At 36.2% G+C, this 7,164-nt stretch overlaps 1 pseudogene; it reads left to right on the top strand.

Moving 5' to 3' along the window:
* The first annotated feature begins 5,829 nt into the window (after positions 1-5,829).
* Positions 5,830-6,280, top strand: LOC114211482 (ORM1-like protein 2 pseudogene; annotated as a pseudogene).
* Positions 6,281-7,164: the final 884 nt, after the last annotated feature.

Below are 7,164 nucleotides of genomic sequence, written 5' to 3'. Positions count from 1 at the left end.
TCCCACCAACAGTGTAAGAGGGTTCCCCTTTCTCTACAACCTCTCCAACACTTGTTGTTTCTTGCCTTGTCAATTTTTGTCATTCTAACTGGTGTAAGGTGGTATCTCAATGTGGTTTTGATTTGAATTTCCCTGATGGCTAATGATGGTGAATATTTTTTCATGTGTCTGATAGCCATTTGTATGTCTTCTTTTAAGAATTATCTGTTCATGTCTTCTGCCCATTTTTTGACTTGATTATTTTTTGGGGGGGTGTTGAGTTTGAGAAGTTCTTTATAGATCTTGGAAATGAGCACTTTGTCTGTAGTGTCATTTGCAAATATCTTCTCCCATTCTGTGGGTTGCCTCTTTGTTTTGTTGACTGTTTCCTTTGCTGTGCAGAAGCTTTTTATCTTGATGATGTCCCAAAAGTTCATTTTTGCTTTTGTTTCACTAGCCTTTGGAGATGTATCTTGAAAGAAGTTGCTGTGGCCAATGTCGAAAAGGTTACTGCTTATGTTCTCCTCTAGGATTTTGATGGATTCCTGTCTCACATTGAGGGCTTTCATCCATTTTGAGTTTGTCTTTGTGTATGGTGTTAGAGAATGGTCGAGTTTCATTCTTCTGTATATAGCTGTCCAATTTTCCCAGCACCATTTATTGAAGAGACTGTCTTTTTTCCATTTCATATTTTTTCCTGCTTTGTCAAAGATTATTTGACCATAGAGTTGAGGGTTCATATCTGGGCTCTCTATTCTGTTCAAATGGATACACTGTTAAAAAGGATCATGACTCGTATTTCTTGGAAGCTATCTTTTTTTTTTTGGAAAGTCTACCGCGGAGAGATTAGGTCACCCATTCTCTGAGTTGAAAGTGAATTTCCAATTCCTCTTTTGATTTCCTTTACAGATGTCATTGGGCAATTGTGTCTTTGCCACGAATGTTGCAGTTAATGTCACAGGGATGAGGTGCTACTAGCAAAGGGAGAAGAAACTGCTAAGACTGGTCTTGAGCCTAAGAAAAAGAAAACTTCAGCTCCACCCAGTCAGACACACCAAGGATAAGGATATTGATTTCTCAATATGTGAATGGATATATATTTTGGAGAACTGAACTCATAAGGAGGCTTTGGTTGGGCAAAATGTGGGGTTATGGTCATAAATCTGGTCAAATCCACTAACCTTAAAAGAACTTAAGGTACTATACTCTTATCTATTTCTGATAGGCATACATTTCATGCATTTTTATAGTATCATAAAACAGAATCATAACACATATTTACAACTGTATTTAATTAAATTTTAAAGTATTAGTTTCAAATTATTCTCAGATCCTGAATTACTAAACTGTATGTCCCAAACGAGGTGAGAATTAGCAAGGTTACAACTGAAGTTGTCCTTTCTTCCTTTAATCCATCTAATGGAATAGTACTGTGTGTATATATATATATAGAGAGAGAGAGAGACAGAGAGAAAGAACAGGTGCATATGTGAAGGGGAGGGTCCAAGGGAGAGGGGAGAGAGAATCTTTCTAAAAAATTTTTATTTGAATTCAATTTAGTTAACATATACTCTATTATTAGTTTCAGTGGTAGAATTTAGTGATTCATCAGTTGTGTCTAACACCCAGTGCTCATTGCTTCAAGTGCCCTCCTTAACGCCCATCCCCCAGCTACCCCATCCCCACCACCCACTCCCCTCCCCCAGTGTGTTTCCTATTGTTAAGAGTCTCTTACGGTTTGCCTCCCTCTATGTTTTTGTCTTATTTGATTTGGCTCCAGGCCCAGCAAGGAGCCCAAGGAGGGGCTCATCCCAGGACCTGAGCTGAAATCAAGAATCAGGCGCTTAGTTGACTGAGCCACTCAGGTGCCCACACTGTTTATAATTTTTATGTATGATACTTCTATAGAAGTTTTTTTTGAAGAAAATATGCGAATAATACAAAAAATTTAAGGTACTGTTTTGAAATAACATTTTTGATATAATTTAATACATTTTTGGTGCTCTGGACCACAGCCAGGAAATAACCACAACATATATAATTCCAAATAGATGTTTCTTGACTGATATTTTATATACCTAACCTGTCAGATATTGTTATCCTAACACTCCACATAATGACTCGTTAAAGTGTTTTACATAATTTACCAAGAAAAAAATATGCTGGGGTTGAAGGTATGTGTAGAGAGCTTGATGTCTCATTAATTTGAAGTAAAAGACTCTAGGCTTGTTTATTGTAAACATTATAATTTTCCATTTAAAACTTTATGAAATCATTCAAGTCAAGAAAAGAAAGGCAGTCTTTGATCTACTAGATTACTCTATCTGTCATGTGAGAAAAAATTACTCATCTATTCGTGCCTTCCATTCTCCTCTCCCTAAACATTCATTCCCTTGAGAGACCTTATCCTTTGAGAAGAGTTAATAACACCCAACCTTGACTATTTGCTTACGTCCCAAACTCTTTCATTTTAAAAAATTTACTTGCACACACGCACAAAAAATTCAATGACAAGATCAAGGAAGAAATGGTTGATAACTATCAGTAAATTTTTAAAAAATGTATATATGTATATAAAAATGGCTATTACAGAATTTAAAAATACAAGAGATATTAAGAGATGATATCTTTATTATACATATAAAGTGCTATCACAAACTAATTCATAAATAAAAAACTGTTGTGCTTTTGTTTAAAAAAAAGTGGAAAAGTTGCCTGTTCCAATGAACCTGTATTTAAAAGTAGTCAATTCCTGGAATATCTTGACATGATATTGTAGTATCCACACTTAAGGAACGTATTCTTACCTATGATGGAGAGTAACTCAAATATAAGTTTTTACACCTAATTGTCAGAGCATGATTTTCACTTGTTCCTAAATCAGTTTGTAGGCTTCAGCAAATATGTATTGAATTCCTACAATTTTCAGAGACTGGGGATAGAATACTGAGCAAAAAGAGGTACCACTGTGAAGGAAGAACCTAGGCAGCAGAAGTCTAATAAACATACAAACAGTAACATAATAATGATTGCTAAACCTCGCGATCTTTACAAATGCAAGAAATATCTGAAGTAAGGTTATATATCCTCAGAGCCTTAAAATTTAGTGCTTAATCTAAGAGACCAGATGATGCTTTCCCCTTGTTATTTGCTATTATTTATATCCAGGATTAATTTTCTTATCCCATTTATATATAAGAAAAGGAGAGCTAGGGGTTAATATAAGTTAAATTGTTACTTACAAGCCAAGAAGTGACTCAAGGTAACAGACTATACACCACAGGGCACAAATTGCATGTAGAAAAATACACACTTGCAAGCACACACACATAGTCATATGTCAATCAAATGTTTATTAATGGAGGCATAGATATTATAGGAAAATATAACAATACGTATCACATATATTTTTAAATTTATGACACTTCCTCCTATGTATCCTTATGTATCATATATTGGTATACTTCTTAATATGCTCTAAATTTATAAAATCAGGCTATTCATTCCTTTATTTATAATTAATAATTTATGCACATATCATAATGCTGTATGTATATTAGTAAAAATTCAGAAACAATGCAAATGTCTAACAAAAGTGAAACATTTAAGTCAATGTTTTGTGGCATCAGATTATTTACTAATTTAAAAATAATATTTAAGAAAAACTACATCTTTAAAATTATGTAATAACAAAGAAATATGCAGCATTTTATACCATATTTATCATATGAACTACATTTTATTTATGGAGATTGAGACAGAATGTTATGAATAAAACCATATGAAACTACATTTTATTTAAAGAGATTGAGACAGAATGTTATGAATAAAATGGTTACTCGAAATTAGAAAAATTTTTAAAATGCATATTTATGGGAGAACTGATTTCTAATTATTGCCATGCTATTTTCTAATAATTCTATAGTATATATATTTCCTTTATAATCAGAAAATGTATTAAATGAAAGAAACATGTATATATAATTAACACGCTAAACATTTACGGAGCAATAACTGTGTTTCTGGAACCATATTAAATATTGACATTGAGGGGAACCTGGGTGGCTCAGTCAGTTAGGTATCCGACTCTTGATTTCTGTTCAGGTTGTGATCTTCAGGTCCTGAAATCGAGTCCTACGTCAGACTCCAAGCTGGGAATGTGGAAACAACTTAAGATTCTCTCCCTCTCCCTGTGTGCCCCCCAAATGATTTTGATGAGGTGTTATTCTACAAAGTCACATAAATAGTACACTCAAAAATATGTCATAAGTACTACATTAAGTCAAATGTAAAAAAAAACGATTAGGTACCCAATATTGATTGGAATTTGAGTAACATGCATGTGAGAAAATGAAATTTGAACTGAACTTGCAGAAGAGTAGGGGTTTTCTAGGCATTAACTAATGAAGTAAATAACTTGCATCAAATAAATAACAGAAATGATATAATACACGCAGGCATACAAGAGTGGTCTGGAGTTACAATGGGCAGCAAGTACATAAAATTATTGTTCAAGCATGAATAGCAGTAAGAGCAGAATGAGAACTGCCACTATAACAATTAATCTCTCTCTATGATAAGACAGTAAGTTTGGACTTTCTCCTATAGGTTACAGAGAACCATTTATGTTTGTTTCTTAAGGAATAACACAGAGGGGGTTATTTTTATTTTGCAAAGATGACTATGGTGGCAACATTTAATGTAAAAAGGAAGAGATTCAAGGAGAAGGGAGAGTGAGTTGGAAGCTACTGTGGTCTGTCTAAATGAGCTGATGATCACAGTCAGAACTAGTATGATAGAAATGGAACAGAGACAGCATACACTTGTAGTTAATAAAATAAAGGTGGCAGGTTCAAAATAGGAGGTCAATTAAAGATAACTATACATTGATTAGTTTTGAAGTTCATGGCAGTATGTTTGTTAAAAAATGTGGAAAATTTGAAGAGGCAGTGGTATAAGATGCATTTACCTTTAATTCACCAGTATATCAAAATATGTATTGAGCAATATCAAATAAAAAATGAATCCATACCTATGTAAGGAAAAACTTTATTCAGAAGGACGACTGCAATGGAGAGAATGTTCTGATCAAGAGCAAGAGGCTTTTCTTTTATAGGGAGGAGTATGGGGCTTGGGAGAAGCAAAAGTAGTGAAGTTGCTGGACAGGGTGGAGAGCAGGTCAGTCTTCCATTCTGGCAGCCTACAGGCTGTAAGGTGGGTCTGTGTGCTGCTGAGGGTGGGTCAAAATCCAGGGGCCTTGGGGACAGAGAAACTTCAGCAAAGTTTTCTTTTAGGGCACTTTGTTCTGATTGACCAGTGGGAACAAGAGATTCAACTAATCATTAATGAGAAAAAGATGAGAATTTGGAGGGTCTGGCATAGGGAAGCAAAAGGGAGGGTCATCAGTGAGTCTTACCTAAATCTTACAGTGAAGGATTGCTCCTCCCAGTAAGCTGTTTCCAGAACACAGAAAGGTAAGGGGCTTTCTTTAACTGTTGCTCTTTTCCAGTATCACAGGGTTCAGATAAAATTCAATAGTGTTAGCAGCTACAATGATATAGACCCAGGGGTCAAAATGAAGAAAGCAAAGCTGCCCTTGGAAGCAACCAGTCTACCAGAGAAGAGAAATATGTTAATAGCTTCTATAATTAAAATAAATGTTATAAGAGAGCTATGGAAAAGGTAAAATATGTGTCTATAAAAGATTGTACATGGTTTTCATTTGCACTGTTAAAGATTTTTTAAGAATTGATAATAGAGTGAAGCTATTAAAAATGTGTAGCTCAGGCTTCCAGGAGTGTAGAAGCCAGAGCTGCACCTCAAACCGGTTGACCTTCCAAAACTGGCAGGATGAATGTAGTGGTGGCACACAGTGAAGTAAACCCAAGCCCTCAGGTGGCAAATCTCCAGGGCATCTGGCTGGCTTCCATCCTCTTGGCAGGACTGCCACATGTGGTTCTACTCAGCGTCCCCTTCTTCAGCATTTCTGTTGTCTTGACTCTGACCCACAACATCATAACTGTCTGTCTGTGTTTTCTTAAATACAATGAAAGGGACACCCTTGGAGACTCCTGATCAAGGAATGGCTCTGCTACTGTCACACTGAGAACAGACAGGTTCCAGTTCACCTCTTCCTGCAATTCCTCAGCATCTCTCCTATGGTACTCTGCTTCCCAGCCAGCTTCTACACTAAGTAAGCTCCTGCTCACCTCCTCATCAACACACCTCACTGCTCAGCCTTCTGCTGCCTGAGTTGTCCCAACTCTATAGGGTTTGTCCCTTTGGCATCCACAAATACTGAGGGAGGGGGCTGGGAAAGAGGCTGAAACAAAATGCTGTAACATCCTTCCCTTCTCCATGCTGCCTTCTGTACGTTGAAAGCCTGAGAACTAAACAACCTTTCCTAAACTCCCTGGAAGACCTCAGGTTGGAAAGTGGAGTTCCCTGGGACCAGGCCTGCTAGGAACAGGGTTCTTTGAATCAGGAAACGCAGCTGCTTAGCTGGAATTTTGCTTCTCCCTTCTTTTTGCTCCATGGTCTGAGGAGGTAAGGGCATTTTTGCTGTTCAGTCTATAATACTGAAACGTAATTTGGTAAAACATGTTTGCAGAAGGTTTGGGTAACGTTAGCAGAATATGGCATTTTTACCTTGATTTCATTTGACCCTGGATTTCTAGAGGAGTATGTAAGTGTTTCAAATAAATTTCCATAAATAGTGGAATAAAGTTATAGCCACTAGAATAAGCTCATAATTTGTCCATTTATATTCTTCATAGGTAGGTGAGGTCACTTCACTTCCAAAGAGGAAAATTGGTCAGGTTTCAGGAAATTAAATTAGAGTGCTAGTTAAATCTCAGTGCCAAAATAAAAATGTGTGTGCCTCTGGGTTTTGCCCATAGGTAAGATAACATTTCAGCAATTTTTGACTATGACTTTTGGTCATTTTATCTCACCAACAAAGATTTAGGATGGACTTCTTGCCAATTCTACTCACCCAACCTACAATTATTTTTTTTCCTAACATTTGTTCAAGCACCCTTCCAATCATTCTGTCTTAACCCCTCCACTCCATTTTATTTTTCCATACTATAAATAGTATGGAAAGGACTTGTTGGAAGGACTTACTTTCCTTGTTGTTGGAAGGACTTACTTTCTTTTTAGTGGTGCTGTTTATGAGCTATAACA

The sequence above is a fragment of the Eumetopias jubatus genome, unplaced genomic scaffold (assembly GCF_037043125.1).
Source record: "Eumetopias jubatus isolate StellerSeaLion01/CBP00866 unplaced genomic scaffold, mEumJub1_p1.0 scaffold_3, whole genome shotgun sequence".
Classification (NCBI taxonomy): domain Eukaryota; kingdom Metazoa; phylum Chordata; class Mammalia; order Carnivora; family Otariidae; genus Eumetopias; species Eumetopias jubatus.
Note: the sequence above shows the minus strand (reverse complement) of the source record. Positions and strands in the feature narration are given on the sequence as shown.